This window comes from Triticum aestivum, chromosome 1A, assembly GCF_018294505.1.
Source record: "Triticum aestivum cultivar Chinese Spring chromosome 1A, IWGSC CS RefSeq v2.1, whole genome shotgun sequence".
Classification (NCBI taxonomy): Eukaryota; Viridiplantae; Streptophyta; class Magnoliopsida; order Poales; family Poaceae; genus Triticum; species Triticum aestivum.
This window is the reverse complement of record NC_057794.1, coordinates 10,981,363-10,993,260: the sequence shown is the minus strand read 5'-3', so window position 1 is coordinate 10,993,260 and position 11,898 is coordinate 10,981,363. Positions and strand designations below refer to the sequence as shown.

Sequence of the window (11,898 nt, the reverse complement as noted above, 5' to 3'; positions counted from 1 at the left end):
GGACGTGCCCCTATTCCGACCCAGGTCGGGGGAACAGGGAAGGGAGGCGGCAGGGGGAGGCGGGCCGGCCCGGCCGGATGGGCCAGGTGGAATAACTGGGCCAGGTGGCCCAGGGGGGTTTGGGGGGGTTTCCCTTCTCTTTCTTCCTTTCTTTTCTTTATTTTTTTCTTTTTCTGTTTTTATTATTCTTTCTGTTTTAATTCATTTAAAAGCATTTAGGCATTTTATAACAATGTGTTTACTGCACCATAATTACCCTTGTAATATTTGGCGTCCACCGAACATTTTTGTTTTAAATTTTGAAAAGTTTTTATTCTTTGGTTGATTTTGAATTTGAATTTGAATCAGTTTCGAACTAGCACGAGATTAGGAACAGTAATCGAGGTGACGTGGCATCATTAGCAGAGGTTCACTGTAGCTTAATTACCCGGGCGTTACACCTGTAGTTTACCTTTATAGCCACCCAGTTACGTTGTGATGTTTGGCACACCCAAAGTATTCCTACGATATCCGGGAGTTTCACAATCTCATGGTCTAAGGAAATGATACTTGACATTAGAAAAGCTTTAGCATACGAACTACATGATCTTGTGCTAGGCTTAGGATTGGGTCTTGTCCATCACATCATTCTCCTAATGATGTGATCCCGTTATCAATGACATCCAATGTCCATGGTCAGGAAACCGTAACCATCTATTGATCAACGAGCTAGTCAACTAGAGGCTTACTAGGGACATGGTGTTGTCTATGTATCCACACATGTATCTGAGTTTCCTATCAATACAATTCTAGCATGGATAATAAACGATTATCATGAACAAGGAAATATAATAATAACCAATTTATTATTGCCTCTAGGGCATATTTCCAGCAGTCTCCCACTTGCACTAGAGTCAATAATCTAGTTCATATCGCCATGTGATTAACACTCACAGGTCACATCGCCATGTGACTAACACCCAAGAGTTTACTAGAGTCAGTAGTCTAGTTCACATCACTATGTGATTAACACTCAATGAGTTCTAGGTTTGATCATGTTGCTTGTGAGAGAGGTTTTAGTCAACGGGTCTGCAACATTCAGATCCGTATGTACTTTGCAAATTTCTATGTCATCTTGTAGATGCAACTACTACGCTACATTTGGAGCCATTTCAAATAACTGTTCTACTTGGAGCTATTCCAAATTGTTGCTCCATTATATGTATCCGGTATCTCTACTCAGAGCTATCCAGATAGGTGTTAAGCTTGCATCGACGTAACTCTTTACGTCGAACTCTTTATCACCTCCATAACCGAGAAAGATATCCTTATTCCTCTAAGGATAATTTTGACCGCTATCTAGTGATCTACTCCTAGATCACCTTTGTACCCTCTAGCCAGACATGTGGCAAGGCACACATCAGGTGCGGTACACAGCATAGCATACCGTATAGAGCCTATGACAAAAGCATAGGGGACGACATTCGTCCTTTCTCTTTATTCTGCCATGCTCGAGCTTTATGTCTTAACTTCATACCTTACAACTCAGGCAAGAACTCCTTCTTTGACTGATCCTTCTTGAACACCTTCAAGATCATGTCAAGGTATGTGCTCATTTGAAAGTACCATTAAGCGTTTTGATCTATCCTTATAGATCTTGATGCTCAACGTTCTAGTAGCTTAATCCAGGCTTTCCATTGAAAAACAATTTTCAAATAACTCTGCATGCTTTCTAGAAATTCTTCATCATTTCCGATCAACAACATGTTAACAACACATACTGATCGGAAATTCTATAGTGCTCCCACTCACTTCTTTGGAAATACAAGTTTCTCATAAACTTTGTATACACCCAAAATCTTTGATCATCTCATCAAAGCATACATTCCAACTCCGCGATGCTTACTCCAGTCCTTAGAAGGATTGCTGGAGCTTCGCATACTTATTAGCATCTTTCAGGATTGACAAAACCTTCTGGTTTTATCACATACAACCTTTCCTCAAGAAAATATTCGAGGAAACAATGTTTTGACATCCTATCTGTAGGATTTCATAAATAATGCAGTAATCGCTAATATAATTCCAACAGACTCTTAGCATCGCTGCGAGTGAGAAAGTCTCATCGTAGTCAACTCCTTGGACTTGTCGGAAAACATCTTAACGACAAGTCGAGCTTTCTTAATGGTGATACTTACCATCATTGTCCGTCTTCCTTTTAAAATCCATATGTACCTAACAACCTTACGACCATCAAGTAGTTCTTCCAAAGTCTACACTTTGTTTTCATATATGGATCCTTTCTTGGATTATATGGCCTCGAGCCATTTTGGAATCCAGGCCCACCATCGCTTCTCCATAGCTCGTAGGTTCATTGTTGTCTAGCAACATGACTTCCAAGACAGGATTACGTACCACTCTGAAGTAGTACGCATCCTTGTCATCCCACGAGGTTTGGTAGTGACTTGATCCGAAGTTTCATGATCAATATCATAAGCTTCCACTTCAATTGGTGTAGGTGCCACAGGAACAACTTCCTGTGCCCTGCCACACACTAGTTGAAGAGACGGTTCAATAACCTCATCAAGTCTCCACCATCCTCCCACTCAATTCTTTCGAGAGAAACTTTTCCTCGAGAAAGGACCCGATTCTTGAAACAATCCCTCGTTGCTTTCGGATCTGAGACAGGAGGTATACCCAACTGTTTTGGGTGTCCTATGAAGATGCATTTATCCGCTTTGGGTTCGAGCTTATCAGCCTGAAACTTTTTCACATAAGCGTCGCAGCCCCAATCTTTTAAGAAATGACAGCTTAGGTTTCTCTAAACCATAGTTCATACGGTGTCATCTCATCGGAATTACGTGGTGCCCTATTTAAAGTGAATGTGGTTGTCTCTAATGCCTAACCCATAAACTATCATGGTAATTCGATAAGAGACATCATGGTATGCATCATATTCAATAGGGTGCAGTTATGATGTTCGGACACACCATCACACTATGGTGTTCCAGGCTGTATTAGTTGTGAAACAATTTCCACAATGTCTTAATTCTGTGCCAAACTCGTAATTCGGATATTCATCTCTATGATCATATCATAGACATTTTATCCGCTTGTCACGACGATCTTTCAACTTCACCCTGAAATTACTTGAACCTTTCAATAATTCAGACTCGTGATTCATCAAGTAAATATACTCAATATCTGCTCAAATCATCTGTGAAGCAAGAACATAACGATATCCACTACATGCCTCAGCACTCATTCGACTGCACACATCGAAATGTATTACTTCCAACAAGTTGCTTTCTAGTTCCATTTTACTGAAAACGAGGCTTCTAGTCATCTTGCCCATGTGGTATGATTTGCATGTCTCAAGTGATTCAAAATCAAGTGAGTCCAAACGGTCCATTTGCATGGAGTTTCTTCATGCATATACACCAATAGACATGGTTCGCATGTCTCAAACTTTTCAAAAACGAGTGAGCCCAAAGATCCATCAACATGGAGCTTCTTCATGCGTTTTATACCGATATGACTTACGTGACAGTGCCACAAGCAGGTGGTACTATATTATATCTTTTGGCATGAACATGTGTATCACTACGATCGAGATTCAATAAACCATTCATTTTAGGTGCAAGACCATTGAAGGTATTATTCAAATAAACAGAGTAACCATTATTCTCCTGAAATGAATAACCGTATTGCGATAGACATAATCCAATCACGTCTATGCTCAACGCAAACACCAAGCTCGATGGTAGAGGGAGCGTACGATATTTGATCAAGCTTGGAAATACTTCCAACACATATCGTCATCTCACCTTTTAGCTAGTCTCCGTTTATTCGTAGCTTTTATTTCGAGTTACTAACACTTAGTAACCGAACCGGTATCTAATACCCTGGTGCTACTAGGAGTACTAGTAAAGTACACATTAACATAATGTATATCCAATATACTTCTATTGACAACCTTCTCATCTACCAAGTATCTAGGGTAATTCTGCTCCAGTAGCTGTTCCCCTTATTACAGAAGCACTTAGTCTCGAGTTTGGGTTCAACCTTGGGTTTCTTCACTAGAGCAGCAACTGATTTGCCGTTTCATGAAGCATCCCCTTTTGCCCTTGCCCTTCTTGAAACTAGTGGTTTCACTAACCATCAACAATTGATGCTCCTTCTTGATTTCTACTTTTGTGGTGTCAAACATCGCGAATATCTCAAGGATCATCATATATGTCCCTGGTATATTATAGTTCTTCACGAAGCTCTAGCGGCTTGGTGGTAATGACTTCGGAGAAACATCACTATCTTATCTGGAAGATCAACTCCCACTCGATTCAAATGATTGTTGTACTCAGACAATCTGAGCACTAGCTCAACAATTGAGCTTTTCTCCTTAGTTTGCAGGCTGAGAAAATCGTCGGAGGTCTTATACCTCTTGACGTGAGCACGAGCCTGAAATCCCAATTTCAGCCCTCGAAACATCTCATATGTTTCGCGACGTTTCAAAAACGTCTTCGGTGCCTCAATTCTTAACCATTTAACTGAACTATCACGTAGTTATCAAAATGTGTATGTTAGATGTTCGCAACATCCACATACAACGTTCGAGGTTCAGCACACTGAGCGGTGCATTAAGGACATAAGCCTTCTATGAAGCAATGAGGACAATCCTCAGTTTACGGACCTAGTCCGCATAATTGCTACTATCAACTTTCAACTAAATTTTCTCTAGGAACATATCTAAATAGTAGAACTATAGCGTGACATAATTTGCAAAGTCCTTTTGACTATGTTCAGGATAATTAAGTTCATCTTATGAACTCCCACTCAGATAGACATCCCTCTAGTCATCTAAGTGATTACATGATCCGAGTCAACTAGGCCGTGTCCGATCATCACGTGAGACGGACTAGTCAACATTGGTGAACATCTTCATGTTGATCGTATCTTCTATACGACTCATGCTCGACCTTTCGGTCTTCTGTGTTCCGAGGCCATGTCTGTACATGCTAGGCTCGTCAAGTCAACCTAAGTGTTTGCATGTGTTCCGAGGCCATGTCTGTACATGCTAGGCTCGTCAACACCCGTTGTATTCGAGCGTAAGAATCTATCACACCCGATCATCACGTGGTGCTTCGAAACTACGAACTTTTAGCAACGGTGCACAGTTAGGGGAAACACCTTCTTGAAATTTTTATGAGGGATCATCTTATTTACTACCGTTGTTCTAAGCAAATAAGATGTATAAACATGATAAACATCACATGCAATCAAATAGTGACATGATATGGCCAATATCATTTTTGCTCCTTTTGATCTCCATCTTCAGGGCTCCATGATTATCATCGTCACCGGCATGACACCATGATCTCCATCATCGTGTCTTCATGAAGTTGTCTCGCCAACTATTACTTCTACTACTACAGCTAACAGTTAGCAATAAAGTAAAGTAATTACATGACGTTTATGTTGACACGCAGGTCATAAATAAATTAAGACAACTCCTATGGCTCCTGCCGGTTGTCATACTCATCGACATGCAAGTCGTGATTCCTATTACAAGAACATGATCATCTCATACATCACATATATAATTCATCACATCCTTTGGCCATATCACATCACATAGCATACCCTGCAAAAACAAGTTAGACGTCCTCTAATTGTTGTTTGCATGTTTTACGTGGCTGCTATGGGTTTCTAGCAAGAACGTTTCTTACCTACGCAAAACCACAACGTGATATGCCAATTGCTATTTACCCTTCACAAGGACCCTTTTCGTCGAATCCGTTCCGACTAAAGTGGGAGAGACAGACACCCGCCAGCCACCTTATGCAACTAGTGCATGTCAGTCGATGGAACCGGTCTCACGTAAGCGTACGTGTAAGGTTGGTCCGGGCCGCTTCATCCCACAATACCGTCAAAACAAGATTGGACTAGTAACGGTAAGCATATTGAACAAAATCAACGCCCACAACTACTTTGTGTTCTACTCGTGCATAGAATCTATGCAATAACCTGGCTCTGATACCATTGTTGGGGAACGTAGCAGAAATTCAAAATTTTCCTATGTGTCACCAAGATCTATCTATGGAGAGACCAGCAACAAGAGGAAGGAGAGTGCATCTACATACCCTTGTAGATCGCTAAGCGGAAGTGTTCAAGTGAACGGGGTTGATGGAGTCGTACTCGTCGTGATCCAAATCACCGATGATCCTAGCGCCGAACGGACGGCACCTCCGCGTTCAACACACGTACGGAGCAGCGACGTCTCCTCCTTCTTGATCCAGCAAGGGGGGAGGAGAGGTTGATGAAGATGGCTCCAGCAGCAGCACGACGGCGTGGTGGTGATGGAGCTGCAGTACTCCGGCAGGGCTTCGCTAAGCTCTATGGAGGAGGAGGAGGAGGTGTTGGAGAGGGAGAGGGAGGCACCAAGGCGTGGGGTGAGAGGCCCTCCTTCCCCCACTATATATAGGGACCCCAAGGGGGGGCGGCCCTAGGAGATCCAATCTCCTAGGGGGGCGGCGGCCAAGGGAGGAGACCCTCCCCCCCAAGGCACCTAGGAGGTGCCTTCCCCTCTTAGGACTCTTCCCTTGCCTTATCTCTAGGCGCATGGGCCTCTTGGGGATGGTGCCCTTGGCCCATATAGGCCAAGGCTCACACCCCTACAGCCCATGTGGCCCCCGGGGCAGGTGGCCCCACCCGGTGGACCCCCGGGACCCTTCCGATGGTCCCGGTACAATACCGGTGACCCCGAAACTTGTCCCGATGGCCGAAATAACACTTCCTATATATAATTCTTTACCTCCGGACCATTCCGGAACTCCTCGTGACGTCCGGGATCTCATCCGGGACTCCGAACAACATTCGGGTTACTGCATATACATATCCCTACAACCCTAGCGTCACCGAACCTTAAGTGTGTAGACCCTACGGGTTCGGGAGACATGCAGACATGACCGAGATGACTCTTCGGTCAATAACCAACAGCGGGATCTGGATACCCATGTTGGCTCCCACATGTTCCACGATGATCTCATCGGATGAACCACGATGTCAAGGACTTAATCAATCCCGTATACAATTCCCTTTGTCTATCGGTACGATACTTGCCCGAGATTCGATCGTCGGTATCCCGATACCTTTTTCAATCTCATTACCGGCAAGTCTCTTTACTCGTTCCGTAACACATCATCCCGTGATCAACTCCTTGATCACATTGTGCACATCATGATGATGTCCTACCGAGTGGGCCCAGAGATACCTCTCCGTTTACACGGAGTGACAAATCCCAGTCTCGATTCGTGCCAACCAACAGACACTTTCGGAGATACCTGTAGTGTACCTTTATAGACACCCAGTTACGTTGTGATGTTTGGCAAACCCAAATTATTCCTACGGTATCCGGGAGTTGCACAATCTCATGGTCTAAGGAAATGATACTTGACATTAGAAAAGCTTTAGCATACGAACTACATGATCTTGTGCTAGGCTTAGGATTGGGTCTTGTCCATCACATCATTCTCCTAATGATGTGATCCCGTTATCAACGACATCCAATGTCCATGGTCAGGAAACCGTAACCATCTATTGATCAACGAGCTAGTCAACTAGAGGCTTACTAGGGACATGGTGTTGTCTATGTATCCACACATGTATCTGAGTTTCCTATCAATACAATTCTAGCATGGATAATAAACGATTATCATGAACAAGGAAATATAATAATAACCAATTTATTATTGCCTCTAGGGCATGTTTCCAACACGCATCATCCGGGAGATTAACTCCCAGCTGAGTCAAGCGGTTATGTAACCCAAACATAGTGAGTATGTGCTCACTGACAGAACTATTTTCCTCCGTCTTACAGCTGAAAAACTTTTCGGAGACTTCATATCTCTCGACCCGGGCATGAGCTTGGAAAACCATTTTCAGCTCTTCTAACATCTCATATGCTCCGTGTCTCTTAAAACATTTTTGGAGCCCTGGTTCTAGGCTGTAAAGCATGCCGCACTGAACGAGGGAGTAATCATCAGCACGTGTCTGCCAAGCGTTCATACCGTCTTGGTTCTGTGGGACGGGAGGTTCACCTAGCGGTGCTTGTAGGACATAATCTTTCTTGGCAGCTATGAGGATGATCCTCAGGTTCCGGACCCAGTCCGTATAGTTGTTGCCATCGTCTTTCAGCTTGGTTTTCTCTAGGAATGCGTTGAAGTTGAGGACAACGTTGGCCATTTGATCTACAAGACATATTGTAAAGATTTTAGACTAAGTTCATGATAATTAAGTTCATCTAATCAAATTATTCAATGAACTCCCACTCAGATAGACATCCCTCCAGTCATCTAAGTATAACATGATCCGAGTTAACTAGGCCGTGTCCAATCATCACGTGAGACGAACTAGTCAACGTCGGTGAACATCTTCATGTTGATCGTATCTTCTATACAACTCATGCTCGACCTTTCGGTCTTCTGTGTTCCGAGGCCATGTCTGTACATGCTAGGCTCGTCAAGTCAACCTAAGTGTTTTGCATGTGTAAATCTGTCTTACACCCATTGTATGTGAACGTCGGAATCTAACACACCCGATCATCACGTGGTGCTTCGAAACAACGAACTGTCGCAATGGTGCACAGTTAGGGGGAACACTTTCTTGAAATTATTATGAGGGATCATCTTATTTACTACCGTCGTTCTAAGTAAACAAGATGTACAAAACATGATAAACATCACATGCCATCAAATAATAATAGTGACATGATATGGCCAATATCACATAGCTCCTTTTATCTCCATCTTGGGGCTCCATGATCATCCTGTCACCGGCATGACACCATGATCTCCATCATCGTGTCTCCATGAAGTTGCTCGCCAACTATTGCTTCTACTACTATGGCTAACACGTTTAGCAATAAAGTAAAGTAATTTACATGGCGTTTCTCAATGACACGCAGGTCATACAAAAATAAAGACAACTCCTATGGCTCCTGTCGGTTGTCATACTCATCGACATGCAAGTCGTGATTCCTATTACAAGAACATAATCTCATACATCACATATATATATCATTCATCATTCATCACAACTTTGGCCATATCACATCACAGAACACTTGCTGCAAAAACAAGTTAGACGTCCTCTAATTGTTGTTGCAAGTTTTACGTGGCTGAAATAGGGTTCTAGCAAGAACGTTTTCTCACCTACGTTAAAGCCACAACGTGATTTGTCAACTTCTATTTACCCTTCATAAGGACCCTTTTCATCGAATCCGCTCCAACTAAAGTGGGAGAGACAGACACCCGGCCAGCCACCTTATGCAACTAGTGCATGTTAGTCGGTGGAACCGGTCTCACGTAAGTGTACGTGTAAGGTTGGTCCGGGCCGCTTCATCCCACAATACCGTTGAAGCAAGATAAGACTAGTAGCAGCAAGAAAGTTGACAACATCAACGCCCACAACAAATTGTGTTCTACCTGTGCATAGAGAACTACGCATAGACCTAGCTCTGATACCACTGTTGGGGAACGTTGCAGAAAATAAAAAAAATTCCTACGGTTTCACCAAGATCCATCTAGGAGTTCATCTAGCAACGAGTGATCGGATTGCATCTACATACCTTTGTAGATCACGCGCGGAAGCGTTCAAAGAACAGGGATGAGGAAGTCGTACTCGACGTGATCCAAATCACCGGAGACCCTAGCGCCGAACGGACGGCACCTCCGCGTTCAACACACGTACGGTCAGCGTAACATCTCCTCCTTCTTGATCCAGCAAGGTGGAAGGAGAGGTTGAGGAAGATGGCTCCAGCAGCAGCACGACGGCGTGGTGGTGGTGGAGCTGCAGTACTCCGGTAGGGCTTCGCCATGCTCTATGGAGGAGGAGGAGGTGTTGGAGAGGGAGAGGGAGGCACCAAAGGCAAAGGTGAGAAGTCCTCCATCCCCCCCACTATATATAGGGGGGCCAAGGGGGGGGGCGCTGGCCCTAGGAGATGCAATCTCCTAGGGGGGGGCAAGGGGTGGGGGGGCTTGCCACCCAAGCAAGGGGGCGCCCCCCTTTAGGGTTTCCCCACCTAGGCGCATGGGCCCTAGGGGAAGTGGCGCCCTAGGCCACTTTGGGCTGGATCCCTTCCCACTTCAGCCCATGGGGCCCTCCGGGATAGGTGGCCCCACCCGGTGGACCCCCTGGACCCTTCCAGTGGTCCCGGTACAATACCGGTGACCCCGAAACTTGTCCCGATGACCGAAATAGCACTTCCTATATATAATTCTTTACCTCCGGACCATTCCGGAACTCCTCGTGATGTCCGGGATGTCATCCGGGACTCCGAACAACATTCAAGTTACTGCATATACATATCCCTACAACCCTAGCGTCACCGAACCTTAAGTGTGTAGACCCTACGGGTTCGGGAGACATGCAGACATGACCGAGATTGCTCTCCGGTCAATAACCAACAGCGGGATCTGGATACCCATGTTGGCTCCCACATGCTCCTCGATGATCTCATCGGATGAACCACGATGTCGAGGATTCAAGCAACCCCGTATACAATTCCCTTTATCAATCGGTATGTTACTTGCCCGAGATTCGATCGTCGGTATCCCAATACCTTGTTCAATCTCATTACCGGCAAGTCACTTTACTCGTACCGTAACGCATGATCCCGTGACCAGACACTTGGTCACTTTGAGCTCATAATGATGATGCAATACCGAGTGGGCCCAGTGATACCTCTCCGTCATACGGAGTGACAAATCCCAGTCTTGATCCGTGTCAACCCAACAGACACTTTTGGAGATACCCGTAGTATACCTTTATGGTCACCCAGTTACGTTGTGACGTTTGGTACACCCAAAGAACTCCTACGGTATCCGGGAGTTACACGATCTCATGGTCTAAGGAAAGGATACTTGACATTGGAAAAACTCTAGCAAACGAACTATACGATCTTATGCTATGTTTAGGATCGGGCCTTGTCCATCACATCATTCTCCTAATGATGTGATCTCGTTATCAATGACATCCAATGTCCATAGTCAGGAAACCATGACTATCTGTTGATCAACGAGCTAGTCAACTAGAGGCTTACTAGGGACATGTTGGTGTCTATTATTCACACATGTATTACGATTTCTGGATAACACAATTATAGCATGAATAAAAGACAATTATCATGAACAAGGAAATATAATAATAATGCTTTTATTATTGCCTCTAGGGCATATTTCCAACATCAGGACCCATCGAAACCAGATAAAGGTTTCAGCCTCCACCCCAATTAATTTGTCTCTCCATTCCTTCCACTCCCCCCTCTTCATATGTGGATCGAGCCATCACCATCCTCTCCTAGCCTTGTCTCAGCATGACCATTACCTCCCCTAACTGCCAACTAATTCCTTACCATCTTTGCGCCGCAGATCTATCGGCTCACGCCTCCCCACCACGACGAGGCCGAACAGATCTGTTGTCTTACCACCCAAAAAGCAGGACCAGATCCAACCCATGTCGTCGGGTTCGTCTCGATCTCTTGCTTGTCCAGCTCCACCACCAAGCTCCTCCCTACTGCTCATGCTCACCAAATCGCAAAAGGTCCAGGACCCATCGTAACCAGATAAAGGCTTCATCCTTCACCCCAATTAATTTTCCTCTCCATTCCTTCCGCTCTGCTTCTCTTCAGATCTGGATCGAGCCATCACCATCCTCTCCTCCCCTCCTGCCAGCATGACCATTCCCTCACCTCACTGCCAACTACTTCCTTACCATCCTTGCGCCACAGATCTGCCGGCTCATGCCTCGCCATCACGACGTGGTTGGACGGATCTGTTTTCTTAGGAAGGAAAAGTTAGGACCAGATCCAGCCCATGTCGCCGGGTTTGTCTCCATCTCGTGCTTTTCCGCCACAAAGTTCCTCCC

General features: G+C 44.8%; 1 protein-coding gene across 1 annotated transcript in view; it reads right to left on the bottom strand.

Annotated features, from left to right (window-relative positions):
• The window catches only part of LOC123187288 (serine protease Do-like HtrA), a 23,872-nt gene that overhangs the window by 1,062 nt on the left and 10,912 nt on the right, over positions 1–11,898 (bottom strand). The window lies entirely within an intron of this gene.